At 40.2% G+C, this 25,137-nt stretch overlaps 1 protein-coding gene across 3 annotated transcripts in view; it reads right to left on the bottom strand.

Moving 5' to 3' along the window:
* The window catches only part of NCALD (neurocalcin delta), a 453,474-nt gene that overhangs the window by 165,467 nt on the left and 262,870 nt on the right, over window positions 1-25,137 (bottom strand). The gene's annotated exons all lie outside the window — the stretch shown is intronic.

Below are 25,137 nucleotides of genomic sequence, written 5' to 3' on the forward strand. Positions count from 1 at the left end.
TGCTCTGAAAAAGTAAACAGACTATTACACTTCCTAATAACACCTAGTAATCATTTATAAGTTTCTAACTACCACTTTGGACAAAAAATAGAAGTTACTATAAAGTCAAACAGAAACAAAGATGATGTTTTCTAGATGTTAGCATGTAAGTTAAACTATATTATAATGAAAGTATAATGTAAGTTAATGAATAGAATTATAAAAATGTTTTGGGGGCACAGCTGTTCAGAAACACATTCACTCTACAAATTAAACATATCTATCTTGCCTGACCAGGTTGTGGTGCAGCAAATAGAGCATTGGCCTAGGATGCAGAGGACCCACGTTCAAAACCCTGAAGTCACCGGCCTGAGCATGGGCTCACCAACTTGAGTGTGGGGTCGCTGGCTTGCGTGTGGGATTATAGACATGATCCGATGGTCGCTGGCTTGAGCCCAAAGGTCACTGGCTTGAAGCCCAAGGTTGCGAGCTTGAGCAAGGGGTCACTTGCTCTGCAGTAGCCCCCCAGTCAAGGCACATATGAGAAAGCAATCAATGAACAACTAAGGAGCCACAAGGAAGAATTGATGCTTCTCATCTCTCCCTTCCTGTCTGTCTGTCCCTACCTGTTTCTCTCTCTGTCTCTCTCTTGTTAAATAAATAAATAAAGCATATCTATAAGTAATTATAAAGTGTAGTGTATCTATAAAGTATATATATACATTAATTATAAATTAAAATGTATCTACACAGTAATTAATTATGACATTCTCTGGGACTTGGTGGATTCCTCTAACCAAATGACCCCTTTGAGGTAGGCCAAAAGCCTAGAATTTGGAAGCTGGTTTCAAGTCAATAACATTTTCTTAATTATGACCCATGAAGTCTTTCTTAGGTTTGATCTTTCTAAGTCTTGGACAAAAGTTTGAAAATGTTTAGCATGTGCTTTACCTTACTATGCTTTCTCTAAAAGTAATTATTCAAATTCTAAGCAAACATTAACTAGCGGCTCATTTCTAATAGCAAAATAAAAAAGGAACACATTTTGATTAAGATTTTTTAAAATGACAAATACCCGAGTACAGCTTTGCATATTTCTTATTAATTTGATTGCTGTCACTTGGTATTTAATCGAACACTAGTTTTGTTTTTTTTTCTAACAGGAACAAATAGAAAACTCAAAGTATTTTGAGAAGCGTTAACATCTGGTCACACATCTTGCTCCTGGCTCCCTGAACTAATGTCATGTGACTGACTAAAAGAAAATTTTTCTAGCTTTCTCTGGCAGTTTATACTTTTTAAAAAGGAATTAAGAACAATAGATGTTTATTAAGCATTCGCTATTTCCCAAGTCCTCTGCTACAAACTTTCCCATGATAGTTCATTCAATCTTTACAACAACCTGAGGAGGCAGGAGCTCCTGTTCTCACACGTGGTTGAGAGAGTGAAGGCCAGGGAAGAAAAGTCCCCCAGTCCTCACAGCTGCTCAGCGCTTGTGCTGAGGTCAAATCCAAGCTGGCTGGCCCTGGGGGCTGCTTCTCCATCTACCCATGCTTGCCTCCTCAGAACTACCCCACGCTCCCCGTACTCCACGTGCTCCACAGCCTTCTCAGCCTTCCCTTAGGCTCTGAGCTGTGGCATGGGAGAATGGAGTATATACATTGCTCATGACGCCTTCCTCTCACTTCTGAGGTTTTCTTTGACTAACCAGGTCTATTCACTCAACCTGGATAGTGATTCTGTAACTGCAGGCCTGAGGTTCCTTTCTGTGCGTCAGCTTGGCTTCTGCCAAAGACTTGCTTTCAATTTTTAAAAAGACTGGGTCTCTTTCTCTCTTTTTGGAATGTCTTTAAAATCATGTTTCTCACTTAAAAAACAAACAAAAAACAACAATAACAACAAACAACAACCAGGCTTTCTCTATCATCTGCTTTTTCTCACCAGCCAGGAGGATTTAGGTTAGCACTCCTATCTGCTGCTGTTCTGAAAATAACAGGGGACTGCAAATGTAGGGATGATGTCTCGAGAAGACAGGTTCCCTCTCCTCCAGGGAAAATTCAATTCCTTATCATTCCACATATATTAATATGTCAGGTAGCCAGTAGGTGCTTTAAAAAGCACAAAAGAGGTGACACTAAGGTGCACCAAGACAGAGAACTGAACTACATCGATCAGCAATCAGAACACTGCCTTATAATCAGATCACATACTGTTGAAAGCGTCTTCACATGTCATGCAATCTAAAATAATCTCAATCAAGCTTATACAATACATGAATCGAGTCTATTTACTGCCATATGGTGGTTCTGGAAAGAGTTTCAAAACCGTTCTGCTTCAAGTCACCTGTGAAGGCAACTCTAAGCTTCAGTCTCTTCCTAAGGAGCCAACATTTTCAGTGAGTGAAAAGGCATCTCCTCACTGTTTATGAATATCAACAGCCAAAAAGAAATGAAGACTACAACCCAGAGGAACTGCTGTGCCTGTGAGGGTACTGGGATGACAGGACTGACTAGGGTCAGGGGGATCGATTGTGAATACCCGCAGGAAAAAGTGGACTCAAATGCTGATGGAGAAAAGGGGGGTAGCTAGGTGAGAGGAGTGAGTTAGGCATTTGAAGGTAACAAGAAACAGCACCTATGTAAAGATTTGACAAGAAAAGCTATACTGTGTGTGACTTGATAGGATTGTTCTAATTTCCTAGAAGGATAAAGAATACTTGCAATCTTTATCTACCTTGAATGTAAGACTCAAAGTAGAATTATTAATGGGTTAATCACCGAGATTGCTAAGAGCTATGTAATTCAACCCCTCCCATCAGCAGGTGGGACTCAAGAACTTAAAAATGAGAAAACAGAGGTTTCTAGTTTCTCCCTGATCATTGACAGGCCTGCATACATGCACATCTAAGATTGTTCTTGATTTTCCAGAATAAGAGAGATTGCAAATAATAAAAACTCACTTGTTAATTATTTCATTTTAACTAATAAAATTTTGTCATTGTTGCCAATCAAATGTATACCCAAGAGTCAACTAAAGAAAATAGTTTTGATTTCCTTTCTGTTGGGAAAACAGCTGTGTTAGGCTTGCTCGCTTGTACTTTGCCTGATTAGTGCATGAGCACATGGCAGGATCATGTGTGTATAGCCTATACCAGTGGTCCCCAACCCCCGGGCCGCAGACCAATACCGGTCCGTGGGCCATTTGGTACCGGTCTGCAGAGAAAGAATAAATAACTTATATTATTTCTGTTTTATTTATATTTAAGTCTGAACGATGTTTTATTTTTAAAAAATGACCAGATTCCCTCTGTTATATCCGTCTAAGACTCACTCTTGACACTTGTCTTGGTCACATGATACATTTATCTGTCCTACTCGAAAGGCCAGTCCGTGAAAATATTTTCTGACATTAAACCGGTCCGTGGCCCAAAAAAGGTTGGAGACCACTGACCTATATGGTATAAGGCTACAGGTGCTTGCCCTCATGGTGGATTATGGATTGCCCGCCAGCCACTGCAAGGGGCCATTTTGCTGTTTGTTCACTTGCTGTCGTGAGAAGCAGTTTTCCCTGCCTGTTTGCTTGTTCACGGGCAAGAATCTATTAAACAGGAATGGCCTGGCCTGACCTGTGGTGGCACAGTGGATAAAGCCTTGACCTGGAATGCTGAGGTCGCTGGTTAGAAACCCTGGGCTTGCCTGGTCAAGACACATATGGGAGTTGATGATTCTTGCTCCTCTCCCCTTCTCTCTCTCTTCTCTCTTAAAAAAAATCAATAAATAAAATCTTAAAAAAATATATAAGTAAATAAGTAAACGGGAATGGCCCAATGCTTTCCCGCTCCGCAGTTCCTCTACCGTCTGCCCGAATCCGATGGGAACCTGCCTGGCCTGGGCCATGGGCATTACATACTCCTATTGCCCTTGTTTGGGCTCGTGATGTGGAAGTCCAGTCCTTTTCCTCTGACCTGTGTGTTTATGTGAGCACTCCTGGGGGCTGAGGGGTACATTACTAGCTTCTCTCCTCCCTTCTTCACTGAAATCGCAGAGAAGCAGTGTTTTCTTGAATCGGTGCTTTGGGGATGGGAACCAGGCATGTGCAGCCTCATCCCTTCCTCCTCTTTAGTTTTTCTCTTGGGGTTATGAACTGCCTGCAGGAAGCATGGACTCTGGTGTGCTCTCAGCATATGCTTAGAAAAGTAGACTCTGTCCATGTAGACTAGGGGGTCTCTCTCCATAATGCTGGTGGTTGAGGCTAGGCAGGTTCTCACTGAATTCAGGAAGATGGTAGAGGAACTGGAGAGCAGGAAAGTGTAGGGCCATGCCCGTTTATTGGAGGCTCGCAAAAATAGGAGAGCGAATAAACAAAGGAAAATCTGCTTTTGGCAGTGAAGGGCAAGGGAGCAGGGAAAACCACACCCCACCGTGGCGGGAGAGCAATCTGGGAGAATCGCGGTGGAGGGAAAGCACCGGCAACCTTACAGAGACCACACAGACATGGCGCTTCCATGTGCCCATGCACTCATCAGGCAAAGTGCTTGCAGCTGGTAAACCCGCAAGCAAGCCTAACACAGCTGTTTTCCCCACACTCTCTCTCTGTCTCCTTCCGCTCTTTCTGATGGTGGTAAATGGGTGTGTGTGATATTTCTCGCATTAAGTGTGATTTCGCTGGTCATCATCTCCAGGATGGTAGACGTACTGAATTCCAGTGACACAAAAATCAAGATTTTCCCCGGCTACCCTCAATGGCTTGGTGTCATTGAGTTTCTGCTATGGTATTTGGCAATACTAAAGACTTGGTTTGGGGAATATTCTTGTGTCTGGAACATAGAGAAGCTTAATAATTATTTGTTGAGTGACTAAAGGATGTAATTTCTTAGAAATAGCTGAAGTAATTTTGAACTTTGTCCTTAATTTCTTTGGATTTAACATATAAGGTCAAGAGCTTTTGATTTTGGTCCTGAATTCTATTAGACTTTAACTTGGGGTTTTAATTGATAAGACTTTACTTTCTCTGTGTGAAATTTATAATGAGAAAAAGATGACACCAAATTGAAGGCATCTCCCTATTGTTGGCATTTCATTAATATTTATCTTAATATTGTCATTTAATCTCCCTGCTAAATTTCTGATGAGCCTATTAGAAATGTAGCATGATTAGGAATGAACTTTTAGCTTTCATCAATTTAGTTAGTACTATCTCTGAACTTAGCATTGACATTCATTGTTCACGTAATGCTGGTGGCTGAGGCCAAGCAGGTCCACATTGGATTAGGGCAGATGGTAGAGAAATTGCGGAGCCTGAAAGCATGGGGCCACTACCATTTAATAGCGTCTCACAATGGCAGGCAAGCAAATAAACAACAAAAGTGAAAGAGCTAATAAAAAAAGGAAAATCCACTATCTGCAGTAAGGGCAAGGAAAACCAGGCTTCACTGTGGTGGGAGAGCGATCTGGAAGAACTGCTGCCCAGGGGAAGCAGCCATGGCCTTATATAGGCTATGCACACATGCCTCTGCCACGTGGTCATGCACTAATCAAGTAAAGTGCCTGCGGCTGGTAACCCTGTGAGCAAGCCTAACACAGCTGCTCCACATTCACTCATTCAATATACTGTCATCTATTCTTAGGGATTCTGTGTTTACCCCTTTAGACCAGCTGCAATTTGGAGGACTGAATGATTTCCATGTCTTTTTTCTTTTTACTTGCATAATGTTTAAAATAATATAAAAGCAGATTTTTAGTTTTACTTAAAAAATAAGAAGTATCAATACTGCGCCCCTTCCCCTGGGACTATATCTACTGCCTCCTTTAGAAGGAGCAGGCGACGTGAATTTTCCCACAGTGCACCCTCGAAGGATTCGATTATGTCCGGCTGTTGGAGGCAATATTTCTTGTAGACATGAGCTACTGGCTTCTGCTCTGAGTCTCTAGCTTCTGTCCTTCTTTTGGCTGCTCTCCTCCTCATGGATCAAGGAGTCCAAGAGCCAAAGGCACAAGCCCCATATTGAGCTTGCACTGACATTTTCCTAAACCTCAACTATGTTCCAAGATTGTGAAATTTCCTGTCCGATTACATAATTCTAGTCACTTTCAGGACCTGTGTGAGCCCTTATCTGGGTTGAACCACCCAAGGGAAGACATGCAGTGTTGCTGCTATTCCTGAGGGTGTGTGTGTGTGTGTGTGTGTGTGTGTGTGTGTGTGAGTGCGTGCATGGGCGTAGGGTGGGAGGAGGAGGGGAGAGGGTGGAAGGGTAGAGAATGGAGCTTGAACTAGAGAGTTCACATATATTGTTGGCCTCCAAAGATGTCCACATCCTAGACCCCAGTACCATGTCACCTTACATTGTAAAGGAGTCTTTGCAGATATGATGAAGTTGAGGATTTTAGGATGGAAAGATTATCCTAGATTATTTGGATGAGCCCAATGTAATCACAAGAGCTTTATAACAGGCATGCAGGAAGATCAGAGTCAGTAGTAGGAAGTGTGGTGATGGAAGTAAGAGTTTGCCATAATGAGAGAATGGGGCCATGAGCCAAGGAATACCAGCAGCCTCTAGAAGCTAAAAAAAGGCAAGGGAATGAATGGGCATATTTTAAGGCACTAAATTTGAGACGATCTGTTACAGCAGCTACAGGAAACTAATACAACTTGCTTGCACTGGAGGCCTGTCAGGAGGAGCCAGGGATGGAAAGGTAAGAGAAGGTGAGGGGCTTCAGGGTAGGGCTTCCACCTAAATACTTGTTTTGAGCAGCCTCAAATATTAATTCATAACAATATACGTTTAAAAGATACTGTTTTAATGAAAGATTTAAACCAAAGTCTACACATATATATGTGTAGATCAAAAGGCCAGATATCGTTACTACACCAATATTTAAGAAATCCACCCTCTTAAGTATTAGTTACAGAATGATTCAGGAGTGGTCCACAGAGATGATTTCATCAGATCATGGTAAACCAGATGTAAGGAAGAACAACATTTTACTGGGACCTGATTTCATGCATCCCTTTGACAAACTTCAACCCAAATTTTCCTGTATCAAATTTCTTAAATATGTACTTGTGTCTTATGTTCCCAGGAAACAGACATCAAAATACATTATTCTATAATCCAGAAATTGAGGAAATTAAAAACAGAAAATACACCAGGCTGTAGGTAGAAGCACACTGCTAATCCACCAGGATAAGGGAGAACCAATCAGACATTTTGGTATTTTCAACTCAGCCTCTACTGACCCCTTTCAATTCGTATACTTAGAAAAACAAATTCTCCATCAGAAACCTGATTGGTTCAGTGGTTTAGATCTATAGAACAATGAGATCTTTCCAACTAGAAAACAGTGCTAAAACTGAGCATGTTGGAGGATAGGCAGAAGAAATACCTAATAAGAAAATATTTTCTCACATTTTCTATTTTATCTAAGGGGATTTCCTTAAATTTTGACTTGGTTGTATAAATACTTACCACAAGTACTGCATTTCCTCATTTATAAAACGCACCTTTTTCCAAAATATTTGAGATCTAAAAACTGGGTGCGTCTTATACAGTGGTTGTAGATTTTCTACTTGCATTTCCTGTTTTTTCGCGCTTGTTTTTGAACTCATTGTTGAAGACAGTGATTTGTCATCAGATACAGATGAGGACAAGCTAACGGGTGGGAGTTTTGACAGTGATGAGGAGTTGTATGAATTTTATGATGAATAAAACTTGAGTTCAATAACTTTATGTAATACATTTTTTTTTTAAGTTTTGGGCCCTAAAATTAAGGTGCGTCTTATACATGGGAGCTTCTTATACATGGGGAAATATGGTACTTTGTTCACATAAAGTTCATATGAAACAAACTAGAATCAAATGACATGAAAGAATCTGTGTTTTCTTTTTCTCTCTTTCTTTTTTTTTTTTTTTTTCTGGTTCAATGATCTAAGTTGTAGCTTTACTTTGAATCATTGCCGGAAGCAGCTAAGGGCAGCGAGCAGAGCAGTCAGAGGCACACGGACTCAGCGATCTGCACCAAGCGGTGAATGCTCTTCTGGAAGAGGCCGTCTCACCATGGCTGCTGCTGAGAATCAGGACTCTACACAGAGGTTTGACTTGGTCAAAGCCTTGACATAGTCTTGAAAATTCTGAAAAGTCAAGATGTATGAAAAGTGGTCTGTCTGTTTGTCTCGCTCTCTCTTTCTCTTTGGAGAGGAAAGACCTGGAGAAATAAGATTTTTGCCCACAGATCTGCCTCTAAAGAGAGCCAGGATAAAATGGAGAAGAGAAAATAAGTAGGGAAAGAGGTAAGGGGATCTTCAAGAAATAATCTCGGATAAAAAAATAAAAAAAGAAAGAAAATGTTTTCAAGTTATCTATCTAAAGAACATCTGGCAGAAATTGATCTGAAAATGTAATTTCAAACGAGTGTTCTCTTAAATCTGGAAAGAAACCAAAACCTTATTATAAATATCCTAGTTGAGGTTTTGGAAGAACAGTAGATGAGGCTGCATTTCATGTGCTGTGAGTGCAATTTAATTCTTGGGTTTTTCCTGAACTCGTCTCAGGAAAGGATAATCAATAGCATTCTTGATGCACCTTGACCAACAGATTCTTCTCTTTGGGCTGAATTTGTTCTCTTGGATGTATGGACCACACCCAGTCTTCTCAGAACCTCCCAGTTCCTGTCCTCTTTCGGAAAGAATGGAAATCATATCAGCACTCCCTCTTAGAGAGCACTATATTTAAACAGAAAAATCTGGAAAAATACAGAACAACATGGAAAATGTCCCCGATGGGCCTTTGTGCAGCTGACTTGGCTCCTAATCTCCCCCTATCCCAAGCACAATGCGATGGTATTAGGACTCATCAGCTTCTACAGAATGTCAGCACAATATATGCTGGACCCATCTGCAGGCACTTACTTCAGCTCTGTGCCAGGGGACGTGTTCCTGAATAGAGATATTTTAATCCTCTGGAATTCAGTTATTTTTTAAATGTATTCTTTAAATATGACTGACCCTTGCACATGTGTGGGTTTGACTCAGTCAGATCTGTGTTATGATAAAGGCTAAAGCCCCTCGTTTTCTTTATGAAGTGTGAAAGGATGCTAGAGAAAATCTGAACTCTTTTCTATCTCTGTCTGGTAGTATAAAATCCATCTTCCATGCCAAGGCCATATGTCATAGCCTTTAAACAAGGCTAACCTGTTTAAAGCATGACTTATTAGCAGGAAATTTATTGGCGAATACTATCCTTTTAACTCTTCAAGCTGACCCTCAGGTATACCCACCGTGAATGAAAGTTCAAAAGTCAAAAAGGAGAGAATGAATACCTCTGTGATGTTCCTTACCTTTCATTTAGTGCTCTGTTTCTTTGAGCAACTGTATCTCCCTCCAATATTTCCCCCTAACACTCCCTTGTTTTCCTGCTAATTTTTCTTACTTCAGTTAACTGCTTTTTCTTTCCAGCCCTTTCCTCTGCTGTTGACTCTTAATTTTTTATTTTTAGTTTATTTATTTAACAGAGACAGAAAGAGAGTCAGAGAGAGGGATAGGTAGGGACAGACAGACAGGAACGGAGAGATGAGAAGCATCAGTCATTAGTTTTTTTGTTGTGACACCTTAGTTGTTCATTGATTGCTTTCTCATATGTGCCTTGACCGCAGGCCTTCAGCAGACCGAGTAACCCCTTGCTTAAGCCAGCGACCTTGGGTCCAAGCTGGTGAGCTTTGCTCAAACCAGACGAGCCCGCACTCAAGCTGGCGACCTTGGAGTCTCGAACCTGGGTCCTTCCGCATCCCAGTCCAATGCTCTATCCACTGTGCCACGGCCTGGTCAGACGACTCTTAATTTTTAAGCCAGTTCCTTTCCTCTCCCTTTGGGCTTCCCCACAAAGGAAGGCTTAGACTCATCTGTATTTCTTTCCAAACCAAAATAAAGTGAACAATCCCCAATGTCTTAGGATGGAATATCCAATATTTCAATATTTCCATTGAGAGGAATGGCTTTTTTTTCTCCCCAAACTCAAAGATCCTTGGGTGGAGGACACAGATGGCAGTGACATTCGCAGGGCTCTGCCCATCATTGGCACAGATGTGTTTCTCAAAGCATGGAGGGCACACAGGTGTTATGGAGACAGTTTTAGGTAGTGCATAGTTATGTTGGATTTGGCTTGTGTATTTATTGTAATGTGCATTAGATAAAATATAGCAGGCATATCAAATCTGTAATTTTACAGTTATTACTGCTTTAAGTGAAAATATAAAGAAAGAGTGGTTTAGAGAAAGATATTGAGTAAAAAATAGTATAGATAGAATGTGGATATGGTAAAAATTATGAAGATTTGGCAGTTAGACTAAAGCTTGGGAAACACCATTTGATGAAAATGACTTAGAACTAGGAAAAATGGGACATGATGTCAGCTTCTGGCCATACTTCTTCCTTCCTTGCAAAGCCTTGCGTTTAGGACTGAGGGTGGGAATGCAGCTGTTACCCAGGCTGGGATTCACAATTTCACACCGGGGACCAAAATACGTAGAAATCTTTCTGAATGGGTAAATCAATTTCATCTCCTGCTTTAACCAAAGATAACAACATTACCATTGAATCCACAATTAGAAGCACTCTGGTATAACCCAGTTTACGGGGTATAAAGCACCTAATTTGGGTTCGTCATGTTTTCTCATGATTAGACCGGGATTAGGAATTTGGGAAAGAAAACCACCCATGTGAATAGCCCTTCTCATTACCTTGTGTTAAGGAATAGATGCTATCAATATGACTTATCAGTAGTGACATTAACATTGATTCCTTGTTTAGGGTAGTATCTATGATGCTGATCAACTAAAAATATCCTCTCTTTTTTCCCATACTGTATTTGTTACACTTATGTGAGCCAACTTATACCCAAAGAAAACTGAGCTTTATCTCCTGGATGAAGAATTATCAAAGAATGATGACATATGTTAAAACTACATATTTGGGCAGTAATTAGTAATTATTTGGTGAGAGATACTTTGCAACTATGCAAATATCTTTTTTCTCCTTAAAGGTTGTCCACTAATCTTAGGATTCCCCAGCACATCTCTCATAGGCGGCGATTATCACTAGGATGCTCTAATGATGGTATTCTGTTGTCCTATTTCTTTAACATTTATAGTTTGCAATCTTGTATAAGAAAGATTTGCTCCTTCTTTCATGTTAAAACTATTTTTTAGTGCTTTTAAACTTTCTAGCACTGCAAGATGCTCCAAATTCTTCTTGTAATGTTCATACCCCAGCTCTAAAATCAGTCATTCCTCCATGGGGCCCTTGTTTCTTTGATAGAAGAATGGCATTTAGAAACAAAGATGCTGAAGCTGGGTGTGTTCATTAATGCCTGGTGTCATTGCTTCTAGGTACTCTGAATGTATAGATGTATGTATATATATGTGTGTGTAAATGTATGTATATAAATGCATGCAAGCACATACATATATTAATTTCAGTATCTATTTATCTGTATGTATATAAAAGTATGTTCATATTTCCCCGTGTATAAGACACACCCTTCTGCAAAAAATTTGGGGTCTAAAAACTGGGTGCATTGTATACAGTGGTGGTAGATATTTTTACTTGCATTTCCTGCTTTTTCGCGCTTGTTTTTGTGCTCGTTGTTGAAGACAGTGATTCATCATCAGACACAGATGAGGACAAGCTAATGGATGGGAGTTTTGACAGTGATGAGGAGTTGTATGAATTTTATGATGAATAAAACTTGAGTTTAATAACTTTATGTAACACTTTTTTTTCAAATTTTGGTTCCCAAAATTAAGATGCATCTTATATGGGAAACTATGGTATATGTACATATACGTGTGTAAATGAATGTGTATATGTGTGTGATATATATACAAACACATAATATATGTATCTGTGTATATATGTGTACATATACATATATGTATATCTATGTGTGCAAGTATAAACATAAAATTATACCAATATCCTCGGACCTGCTTTTAATCTACTGGCCTAAAATTGACAGCCAATATTATCTTAAAGGCTCCACCTTGCATTTAAAAATCCTAGATCAGTAAGTTATGTATTGATGTACAAAAAGATATGTTGAAGTCCCAACACCCAGTATCTCTGAATTGTCTTATTGGAAAATACAGTATTTAAAGATGTAATAGTTGAGACAAAGTCACACTGGAGTGGGGTGGAGCCTTAACCCAGTGTGACTGCTGTCCTTCAAAGAGGAAGACAGAAAAGTAGGACGGCCCTGGGAGGCAGAAGTAGAGATTGGAGTTATGCTGCCACAAATCAAAGAACACGGGGGGGGGGGGGGGCTACAGGCTTCAGAGGGACCATGACCCATCAACACCTTGACTGCGTAATTCTGGCCTCCAGGACTGTGAAAGAATAGTGTTCTGTTGTTTTAAGGCACCCAGTTTGTGATGCTTTGTTACAGTAGCCCTAGGAAATGCATGCAGCACTTGTATATTCAAAACCATTTTCTACTCTGTCTATATCTGGTAATACACAAATAATCCTCTTTTTATCAAAGGCTACCTCAGTTATATCACACCTAGACTTCTGTCCTTGGTAGCAAAGATGATCACGTATTTCCTATCCAGAGGTCCTCGGGCTACAACAGTCTTGACATGTGACGTTTTGAGTTTATGACACTCACTCCCATTAAAACTTTAAAAAATTGAAGCATGAGTGTTCCGGCTTATGCCATTGATACTCTTTCGGCTTTAGCATTGTACTTTTTTTTTACACTGCTTTTTTGTCATTTTTTTCTGTTACTACAGTACAGTGTACACTACAGTATATTTATGTCCTTTTCTTTTTTCTGCGGCTTAGTTGTGTTTTTATGTTCTAGATTATGATTTTACAACTGTGTTAAAATAGGTAAGTGACTTAGGCTAGGATGTGTTTCGATTTCCACCTGAATTCCGGTTACATCACTGTCCTAGGAACGGAACTGTGTGGTAACCCGAGGGCCCCTAGTGCATCCCTCCCACCAGGTACAGTGCCAGGCTCACTAAGTGTTTACTGGCTTGAATACCCACAAGCTTCCTCTGTCGATTGATGAGACTAGACAAGAGAATCTCCTTTCTGAGGCAATTTTTTTTTTTTTTTTTGCTTCTAGCTCTGCTGGGTGAAGTCCCCTCCCCCTCCCTCCCCTCCCTTTTTCCCTGTCTTTCCTCCTCCCTCTCAAACCCCACTCTCCCTCCAATCAATACTCACGGGACACATATCCTGTGCATAGCATAGTTCTAGACGCTAGAGAATTAGCAGTGAATAAAAGACACAATAAATCCTTGATATTTTGGAGGCTTACATCCTAATGGGGAAGAAAAATCTAGAATCTGAAATTGCATATCACCCGTGTCTAAATGACAAGTAAGTGGTGGTCTAGGATGATAGAGTGCACTTTGGGAATGGTTCCCACGGGTTATTTGGCCAGTTACGGCTTTGTGGCTTCCTTCTCAACAGCCAGAGGCCCCAGCTGTACTTCTCTTATCCAATATTTAAATTCCTCTCCCCTTTCTAAGAGGAAGGATGAAGGGAGGAGGGGAGTAAAGGGAGAAAACAAATGAGCAAGAGAGAGAAAGTAGAGAGGAAGGAATGGGAATAATGACTCTCCTACAGCATATTTAAAACCCAAGTCTTCCTGAGCTATGCCAGGGTAACCACCTTGCCTATGTTAATAGTTTTTATGACTATTACATCATTAAGTAGACAACATCACTGCATAACAACAATGGCTAGCCAGAAATGAGAGTGTTATATGCCAGGAAGTGGTCTAGACACTCACCACCTTGATCCCATTTTCTCCTCACCACAATTCTATGAGACAAGTACGGTTGTTTTTCATTTCACAGGTGAGAAGCTGGATGCTCACAGAGGTAAAGTAATTTGCTCCAAGTCCCACAATTAGTAAATAGCAGAGTCAGACACAGATGTTCATGGTTTAGACCACAAAGTCCTGGCCCTTCCCCTTGTTTTCAGGGAATCTCTCTCACCAAGAGGAGGCACTAGCTGGCTGGTGCTACCCAGCCCATTAGAACCTTCAGACAGGATTTCCTTCCACAACAATAGACCTTCTTGCTGACCGTGTCCCTTTTATCACTTCATTGTGAGTACTTCTTCTCTATCCCCCACCCCAGTGCTCTGTATCCCTGGTTACTAGGGTAACATATTTGAGTGACATTTACTGGATTTCCAATGGTCACAGACTCTATCATTCCCAGCACCTCTCGGCCCTTTAATTCTCTCCTCATTATTTAAGCCAGCATGGAGCAACTTTCCAAAACATCCAATTAGCAAGTGCACAGAAGAGACTGGGTCCATAATTAATTAGTGACCTAGGTCACAACAAAGCAAAAGCAAAGCCAAGGATGTAAAAAGTACTGAAAGCTGACCATGCAGGAGGAAAATGCACACATCTTCCTCAGGAGAGACAAAGAATCCAACAATCCACTCACAAATCCAAACCCCCAAAGCTCCTCCACATGCCTTGGGATTGAAGGGACGTCAATCACTGGGTGATGATCCCAAGCGGAACATCTCCCCCTGTGGGATGAATGGCTGCCTTTGTTCTCGTAGTGAACTGGTTCTTTCCCCGTTGTTTTCATGTGAGGAAGGTTGGCCTCTCTTTCCTTCCACAATTGTTCAAACCTCTTTAGAGACAGTCTTTCCTGCAAGATGGCCCCAACCCCTGGGGTTTCTTGATTTTCATTAAAGCAGAAGTCAAGTTAGAACAGCAGGATTTAAGAGACCACTCTGGATGACTGTGGAGACAGAAAGAGGGAAGATAGAAGAATGCCAGGATTCTAAGATGTACAGTCAGTTACTATTCCAGTTTGGAGAAGACAGGAGGGCTTGAGTAGAAGTCTATCCAGATCAAATTCACCCCCAACATCAACTTGTTCTCCATGACACATGGTGAAGTGTAGATGACAGGAGAGCGCTGTCACTGTTCTTACTGAAAGTGTTACCTTTGCATTATGAAGAAATGGAAATTGCATTCACTTGTGGTTATTATGGACTCTAGTCACTGCCTAAAATACCAGAGCCAGCAAAACAAGAAGTCTGAAAAATATTACAGCAAGTTCCCACATCTCACAGGGGTGACATAACCACCATCACATACTTGCCAGTAGTTGACAATTAGAACCCTTATATAGAAGATTAAAATTGAAGGAATTTTTTACTACTTTTCCTTACCTACAGCCTCATTTCCTTTCGGTTCTAGGTTGGACTAATGGCAGCTTTCAGGGCTGATCTCTGTACTTAAGGGAGTATATCTAAACCACCCCACCCCACCCCAGTCTAAGCCCTGCTTATTACCATGGTGACAGGTATAAGTAATGTCAGATAAAAAAGAAAGGAAAATGAAGATACCTCCCAAGACATTTATAAGACATACTAGTTGCTGCGGCTGCTCAAGAAAGCAAATTCTATGATGCATGTTGCTAAGCAATGTTGCATTTGCAGTCCTTAATAACTCCATTAGTAACACAGGATGGAACAGACCACATTTTGAGAATGATGAGATGCTTTGCCCTACTTCTGTGAATAATCAGCCTCAGCAACCAACACAAAGCAGAAGTGATTATCCTTTGTCTCCTGGCTGGGACGCATGTGAGAACTCAGTGGTCAGTGTCGGTGGGAAGTCGGGGGGCTCTCTGTTAACCCGTGCCTCCTGCTGCCCTCAAGACTTAAAAAATAAATGAATTAATAAATAAGCACACGTTCTTTCCATGAAAGGTCTCCTCTTCACTCCTGTCATTGTTTATGTAGCAAGGGCTACATAAAATTGTAAATTTTAAATACACTTCAAAATTTGGAGAAAAATGATTCTACAAATGTTTATCCTTCTAATTCAAAGATAATACTGGTTTTGGGGAAACTGTGTCAGGGTGACTGACCCTGCAGGCCTGTCCCAGATCCTGTACTGATGACAACAACACTTCAGTTTATAGATACAGAAAATTGCTCAGATGTAGCTGTCAGCTAATGGCTTCTTGCCTCTTTTTCTCAGCTTTACCTGGTTCCCCAAAATTCTCAGTTACCCAGAATTCCCAGTAGCCAGTGTCCCCCAGTTATTCAGCATCTCCCAGCTACTAAGTATTAGGCAGAAATAATCTGCAAACCATACAACCTTGTCTGCAGGATTCTACCGATGGAATTCTGGAACTTTTCATCTCTTAAGACAAGCAATACTGCTTAAAAGACATTACTACATAAAAGTAGGAGCATAGGGTCTGCATGGCCTCAGACTCTTTAGGCTGAATCTCAACAACACAATTTCCCACTAAAGTGACGTTGGGCAAACTGATGTTTTCGTGCCTCTGCATCTCACCTCCTAGCACAATGGTTAAATAAGTTGATTGATTATGTGAAGTGCTTAGAACAGTGCCTCCGTCTGGCACCTTCTGGCTCAGGGGCGAGCTACATAAGTAGGCACAAGGGGCTTCAGCCACACCCCTTACCCCCAGTTAAAATAAGCATAGACCACAGTTTGTAAAGGTAAAAACGCTGACACCAGATTGCATCCATAGGCTCTGTATTCACTGTTTTTATATTTCAGAGGAAGCCACTGATCTAATGAAGCTAGAAATAGCCAAATTTCAAATTCCTATAACATCAAACTGTTACTAAGTATGGTTCTGGTCATATGCCATATGTTTCCCAGAAATAACAAATGTTCCATGGAAAAGTAAGTGGCTAATAAGGGTGGGAAAAACATATATAGTCAACGTCTTGTTTTTCTTGGCTGTTAACTTTAATATAATAAAATATTCAGTGAAAAAAAATATGAACATTCAGCTGCAGCTACTTCCACATTTCAGAAAGACTCTTGAACCACTGCAAGTTAGAATTCTATGTTCAAATAGCATTGTCACGTACTTTCTTTTGAAATTTTAAATTTTGAGAATTGTTCCTCAGGTCTCAGGTGTTTTTCCCTGTGAAATTACAGTGGTGGATGTTAAACTAACTCCATGTGATTCACATTTTGAGAAACACAATTTTAGATGGCTCGTGTCAATGTATCCCCTTGGGTTGCATTTAAAAAAGCCATTTTGGTTTTAAAAATAGCTTTTTTTGTGTGGGTTGCTTTTTTTCCTACTAGGATCACATTTCTCTGAGACAATTCCTTAATATTGCTATTGAACAGGCTATGTGTTTTAGATTTTTTTAAATCTCTCTTTATTTTACTTAAATATGATTTAAGTGGATTTTTTGCAACTATCTAGTGAAAGAAAATTAAATTACTGATCAAATGATCTTCATTTTTAAAGGCCACACAAGCACTAGGAGCCTGAAGATATGTTTTATTTCAGCACATTCTAAACTAAAGATCATGTATTTTAAAAATTAGTCAGATATTCTTCTTTATTCCTATCTTCTGATGCAGATAAAGCATGATAATCCCATAGGTGCTTAAAAGTGATCAAGATCTGATCCAAGCCACTTGGAGACAGGTGCTGTTACCTGTAGTGTGATACAACTACGTGTAATAAGTGTGCTTACAATGCGACAGGCAAAGCCAGGTGCAAGAATGATAATGATGAGACAAGCAAGCAGACCTAGGTCCTGTCCTGATGGAGTTTATAATCTAGACTAGTGCTGATTAAAGTGTGGTCTGTGGACCAGTAATACTTCAAAAACTGTTTATCAGACTGCCACAGGACAAGCATAGATATTTCAAGTACTGTAAATGTTTAGACACTTTTACAGTAGTTGGGCATTGCAGCAACATGCAGTGTGTGATTGAGTGGAATGTGTGATCAAGTGGATTTATCTCACCTCACTGAATGATCACCAAATTTGCATAATGAAGTTCACATGGTAGGCTCTAAGTACCGGTCATGAACAGGAGGACACAGACTGGCCTGTGACAGGTTGGAAATTTTAAAAAAGTCTTCTCCTTCCAATAGATAGCTTGAGAAGCACTAGTCAAATGTATTATAGGAAAGGAAGTGAGGGCAGAAGAGAGAGAAAGAGAATGCAATTTCAACTGAGAAAATCTGAGGAAGTTTCATGATGAAACGATCATTTTTCTCTTAATGTTAGGATTCTTAGAATTTTAATATACATTAGCAACTGCTTTGAAGAAAGTCCAACAAAAGAAAAGCTTAACCAATTGATCAATAGAATTGGAAGGGACTTGATTTTCCTTTATTTCTTCTGTTTCCCAAGAATTGAATGAGTAATCAAAAGAAGAGAGAAAAAACAAAGACCAAGATTAAGAGGGAAAACCAAAGGTGAAGATAATTCAAATTTCAGCTCAACCCCTGGCTTAGTGAGCATGGGCCATATTCTTTCTTCTTTTTTAAGTTAAATTTATTGAGGTGACATTGGTTAACACCATTATTCAGGTTTCAAGTGTATTATTCTATAACACATCATCTGTAGATCGCATTGTGTGTTCGTCAGCCAAAGTCAGGTCTCCTTCATCACTGTTTATCCCCCTCTTTTTCCTCTCCTACCAATCACCATACTATTGTCTGTGTCACTGAGGTGTTTTCTTTGCTTCTTTCCTCACCTTCTCACCCAGCTCCCCAACATCCCTCCCCTCTGACAGCTATCAGCCTGTTCTCTGTATCTATGAGTCTGTTTCTATGTTGTGTTAGTTTACTTTATTTTTGTTAGATTCCACTAGTAAGTGAAATCATATGGTACATGTCTTTCTCTGACTGGATTTCTTCATTTCTCATAATACTCTCAGGCCCATCCATGCTGTCACAAAAAGTAAGATCTCCTTCTTTTTTATGACTGAGTAGTATTTCACTGTGTAAATGTGCCACAGCTTTTTTTTATCCATTCATCTACCGATGGGCACCTGGGCCACTTCCAAATCTTGGCTCTTGTGAGTAATGCTGCAACGAACAGAGGAGTGCATATATTCTGAATACACACTAAAAGTGGAACGACACATGGAAGAAATGATTCTTAAGTAAGGATTATTATTTAAGGGGTAGAGACAACAGCTTGAGAAAAGGTGCAAAGGCAGAAACAAGCAGGGATGCCCTGGGCCCCTAGGTCGCTGAAGCTGGACTGTGATGGAGGGACAGGGCAAATGGAAGTAAAGGAGATAAATTCGAGAAGATCAACAACAGCCAGTTAGTAGAGGGCTTCTAACGCCATGGAAAAGAACTAGAACTTTATTTTTGAGACAACTGGAAGTTTTAAAATATTTTTTTTTCTACAGAGAGAGTCAGAGAGAGGGATAGACAGGGACAGACAGACAGGAACAGAGAGATGAGAAGCATCAATCATTAGTTTCTCATTGCGCATTGCGACACCTTAGTTGTTCATTGATTGCTTTCTCATATGTGCCTTGAACGCGGGCCTTCAGCAGACCGAGCAACCCCTTGCTGGAGCCAGCGACCTTAAGTCCAAGCTGGTGAGTTTTGCTCAAACCAGATGAGCCCGCGCTCAAGCTGGCGACCTCGAGGTCTCGAACCTGGGTCCTTCCGCATCCCAGTCTGACGCTCTATCCACTGTGCCACTGCCTGGTCAGGCAGTTTTAAAATATTTCTGAATGTGATAGTGACATGAAAGAAAGCTCTATTTTACAAAATATTGGTCTCACTAGCATATCGGTCTCTATATGCAACACTTTGAGGCAGGAGGCCCTTTAGGTGGAGTAAATAATAATAGTAAAAAGGCATTTTTAAAAATGGTCATTTTAATGGTGTCATAGATTAGTCATATGTCTATGTAAGCTTAGCCATCTTAAATTGCCGCAGGCACCAAAGCATAGAAAAATAGCACTCTAGAAGAGCTAATCCTGTGTGATTAAAGCGATTTGGAAATGTCATTTCTTAGTTTAACAATGGCAGGGAGAACACACATTCTTCCTTTCTGAAAAAGAAACTCTGATTAAACCACAGATATTAAAGAACATGAAACTAATATACTATCATAAAAACTAACACTGAAATGTCAAGTACCATCACCGAAGGACACAAGAGGCACTTGATTCTCTCTGTTGTTGTCAGCTTTCTATAAAAACCAGACTGGAACTCAACTGAACGTACCTCACTGTAAGTTCCTGTGTGTCACTAGAGACTATTAATTCAGTCAGACTCAGAGTGTTTCGTAGCATTAAGATTCCCATAAATGTACCTTTAAAATAAATAGTTAAGCCACTAAGTAAGTTTTAAATTTTGAGGGTAAAGTTTTATAAGGTTTTAACAAATAAACAAAGGCTCTCAAAGAATAAGCCCTCTCATCCACAGGGAGGAATAAATAAATGAGTTACCATGTTAGGATTTCACACATTTGGCTGAGTAAAAACCTAAAGATTTAGTCTTCTAATTCTGGTTTTATAATTTTTAAATTGTGATGTAAGAACTATAGAATTATAAAGACACTATCCTGTTAAACTGAAAGCTAAGCATTTGAAATTGGCCATGTTTGCCATACTACAACTACAATACAGTACAAAGCTAACACAGGATTGTGAGTCACTCACTGCCCACAACACAGTAAAGCAGTGATTCTCAACTTCCAGTGCCTCCGCCACTCCCGGGGACATTTGGCAAGTTTACAGATGGTTGTGGGGATACCGCTGGCTGCAGACTGTCACTAAACATTCTCCACTGCATAGGACAACCCCTCACAACACAGTGATCTGGCGCAATGTGCCATCAGTGTTACAGCCGAGAGACTGTGCCAAAGAATCACACGAGCCACACTCCCATCATTCCCCTCGGCATGGATGAAAATTACTTCGATTCACGCAATCTGAAAATCAGAAACAAGGGAAGTTTCTGAAGATTAAAATAGCTAATTATTATGCCTCCTCTTGATACAATGAAATACCCCCTGATTTTTGCAAACAAGGCCTGAAGATGACCTTCACAGAAGCCCTGGTTTAATTCTATCAATGGTAATGCTTTATATACAGATACGTGAACATTGCCACCAGGACATCTTCAAGCAGATCTTCAGAAAAGACAAGCATGACTGAAAACTCAAACAAGGTTCCAGAGATGCATCATTTTCTGAATTGTAAGTCACTGACGATTTTAAGATGCACCATCAATTCAATAACAGCTTCCGGGAATGTGGCAAAGAAATATGTCCACTTTAATGTGTACATTGATTGTAAAATGTGAACCTTTTTAGAGATAGTGAACAGGCAAAAGCTATAAAGTACATTAAGTGTATAAGAGAATATCTTAAACTCTTTTCATAAAAAGAAATAGAAAGACTGAAATACTGTCCCTTAGAGCTTCTCAATCAATGTTAATCTCGGTTATTTTCACTTGTTTTTACACTGTCCCCTCCACCTACTGCCAGCACCCCAGGTAGACATTGCAAGATGCAGGGTGGGTGGCAGTGCCACCACTAGGTCCTCAGAAAGGGAAACAACGACTACAAATCTCACAGGTTCCCTCTATTTTCCTCTCTTGGAATCTCTCCAAAGTCTCTGTGAGTGGAGCACGTGAAGGAGACCTGTGCTGAGCATGGTCCTAGCACTGCTAGAGAATAGAACTATTTATATGCTGGAGCATGTAACAAGGAAACAAACGCATGTAGGTGCAATGCGATAATTAAAATCATTTTTAAAATTTTATCTAAAAACCACTTATTCATAAACAAAAACTTACTATAAAACCTATTTGCTTTTTGGCATTTATATGCCTGTTCCACTGGAAGTTAAGGTCCATGTCAACAGGGAGTTTGTCTTCTGTTTAAATGAGTGAGTGGATGAACAAATGAATGAATAAAATGATCTCCCAAACAGCAGAGGCATTATATATATTAATACAATTGCAGGTGCCTTTTATTTTCACACTGACGACAGGAGGCAATAGGACTCACTTCATGTTAGTAACTGTACATGTTCATTCATTGATTCTCCACTGAGTCTCTCACGATCAGCCCCTGCCACCTTTCCGGCTTTCCCTCACATCATGCCCATTGCTCTCCAGCAACCCTCGCCTCGGCTCGTTCAGTTCCCAGCAAGTCCCATGCTCTCTTCTATCTCAGAGCCTCTGACCAGGGCTCTCTTGCCGCCTCCCAGGCCTTCAGATTTCTCCAGGAAGGCTTCCCTGATCATCACTTACACGAGGTGCAGTGCTTGTGTTTAATATACTGCTCACAAAAATTAGGGGATATTTCAAAATGAATATGAAGCTATAAAACATCCTCTAATTTTTGTGAGCAGTGTAGTTTCATAGTGTCTTGTGCTTGGTTTGATTTGGTTTTCATCATAGTACTTAGATCATTTTTAAAATATATTTGTGCAATTATTTGACTAATGTCTCTCCCCACTCCTTACCACTCAACTGTAGGCGGTAGTCATGCCTGCCTTGTTTCCCATTAATACCCCATCACGTGGCACAGTGCCTGTCAGATAGCAAGCACCCAACCGATATTTATTGAAGGAATAAATGAACTGTGTTTCTAGGGGCACAATCTGTTACCAAATATATGAGGCCATGTTATACTGTATCATTCTTCCTTGGGCTCAAGTTAGGGGCTTAATCAATATATTTTTTATTAATTGACACCCTCATTTATCTGTTGCAGACAACATTCTCTGAAATCTACATTAATACTAAAAGAACTTGTTGCAAAATTGCTGAGAAATCAACTGCTTTCTATTCTTTTTTCTATATAGTAATTTAAAAAAAAAAAGCTGTTTCTTTTTTTCCCCTACTTAATTTATGAGCTGTTTTGGCATTAAGAACGTAATCGAGTAGAAAATAGTGGTCAGAAAATCACTTATTTGGATGATGAGCATTTGTTTCTACATCTGTATTTGAAAACATCTGGAAGCATGTTTTAATTATCCTCTAGATATTTGGTGTCTTGTGCTCTCAGCCTCTGAGATAATCTCTCGCCATTACTGTCCCTGAATGAAAGATACTCTGTTGACAAAACAGGCGTTTTTCATAGAGGGAAATTTACGGGACATTGCAAATAAACAGTAGCGAAGTTCGAGACTAAGAGGATTAAAATAGCTTTTTTTTTTTTTTTTAACGAGGAGGAGAAAGAAAAATGTTTTTAATGCAGAGAACTGTAGAAAAATATAACTAAAGAGTATAATGCAACTAAGAAGCTAGTCACGTGGGAAGCCTTGGGGAAGAGTGTGGAATTCTTGTGGACCTAAGCAAGATGATTCTAGCCTAAGGGAGTTAAAGAGAGACACCTAGACAACTGGAAATCAGAAATAACTGTAAGCCTGAAATTTGTTTATATACTTCACTTTAAAATAGTTTCTTTACATAGATCTTCCATATCTATTATTATCAGGGTCTCTGTTGCTAGGCAATTTTTATTTGAGTGTGTGGAACTCCTAAATAAAATTCCAGAAACCCCAGGAAATTGGAGCAGTCGTTGATAACTTAGCCCATCATATTGGAAATCCCCAGGTAGGAAGTTTAGCCTTTATTAAAGAGGTCACACTTGGCCCCGACTGGGTGGCTCAGTGAACAGAGGTCGTCCCCATGTGCCGACGTCTCAGCTTCCTCCATCCCTGGTCAGGGCAACCAATGAGTGCACAACAAAATGGAACAACTGAGTGGAACAACGAGTTGATGCTTCTCTCTCTCTCTCTTTCTCTCCTTTATCTCTCTTTCTCAAATCAATGGGGGCAAAAATTACCAAAAGAAAACCGGATTACTCTCATCCCTCCTTTCACAAGCCAATAGTAGTCTAACAGGGAGTGGCTCATTCACTGACTCTCAGCTTTCTGTCAATTACTCCTCCACATTGTCCTCCTTTGGGCCTGGCCTATGCTGCAAATCTGCAGCCTGAAGTCCTGCAGCTCCTCCTTGTTCCACCTAAGCCAGAGACAAAGTAGAGCTGATCTGAGGCTCACCTGAGAAGGGAATCTCCAGTGAGGAACGCCCTGTGTCTGAGATCACAGACACAGAAGAAAGACCTGGATGCTTGCGGAGGAGCAGAAGCCGATAGCAGACACACCGATTCCCTACACCTACATGTCAGACGAAAAGGTTCTTATGTTGAATTCTACTCATGCTTTACTGCCTTTGGGCATTTTCTTATTATTCCTTCCTTTGTTGTTATAAAGACCCATGGAACTAATGCAAGGGCTGCTATCATATTTAGGGTTGTGACACCTGTAAATAGTTCAACCAGAGTATTCCAGGAAGACCAGCCCCTTGGGCTGCCCGACCCCTACCAACTTTAATGCACAATTCTATCTTGGCCTCCAGGAGAAATGCCTTTGGGGGTGAGATTTAATTCTCAATGTCATAAGGAGAAAAATGTTTTAGATTTTGCTTAGCATACCTTCAAATATTTATTTACTGTTTTATAGATCTTATTAAGAGGACTGGCTGATCAAATTTGAAATAAAGACTTTTCACTTTCGCTTTCTTATGACATTCAGATGAGCCAGGCTGCTCATTGAATACTTAATAAACCAGAGAGACTCGATGGGGATAAAGGAAGTGGGATGAGTTCAGTACATTTACCTTTCATTTTATGTCAACTGATCTCCCTTCTCGCACTATCAGTAAAATACAAAATAAGGTTTGGTGCTTGCCTGCGTGTATCTTCTCTTTGTCCTTTGTTTCTCATATAAAACTATTTAGCACAGTAAATATCAGATTCATAGCCACAAAAAAGTATTGCCGGGACCTAAGCCACATTACCTCGCTTGCAAACCTTGGCTGGCTCTCATCTGGGGCCATGGGCCTATTTTGAAAACTATCCACAGAATTCATATACCAGATTTCCCTTTCTGAAAAGCCAGTTTCCTACAGATTCAATGAGAAGGCTTTTAAGACCAACATCATCACATTAAGAAAGTAATAATGGTCCTGTCTTAACAGGAAATCCACTATTGTGGTTGCTGCTGTCCTAATTATACTATAGTAGAATTACAGAAGAAGCTTTTCCGAATTAGAAAACATCCCATCTACGTGCTGCACGATACCCTTTTAGATTTTCCATTCCAGATGAGTAGACTTGGAAAGTAAGGAGGGACGCACACATACTGCCTCTTTTTCCAGGAAGCCAGGCAGGTTTTTACTTCATTATCAACAATCCTGTTTTGTTTTTAAAGTTAATTTCTTACACTTGAATAAGGTTTCTATTTAATCAGAGTCACCATAGAAGAGAACAGAATGATTTTAAAAAATCAGAATGGGTACAAAGTTTTCTATTCGGGAACATACATAGATCAAGAGT

This window comes from Saccopteryx leptura, chromosome 3 (genome assembly GCF_036850995.1).
Source record: "Saccopteryx leptura isolate mSacLep1 chromosome 3, mSacLep1_pri_phased_curated, whole genome shotgun sequence".
Classification (NCBI taxonomy): Eukaryota; Metazoa; Chordata; class Mammalia; order Chiroptera; family Emballonuridae; genus Saccopteryx; species Saccopteryx leptura.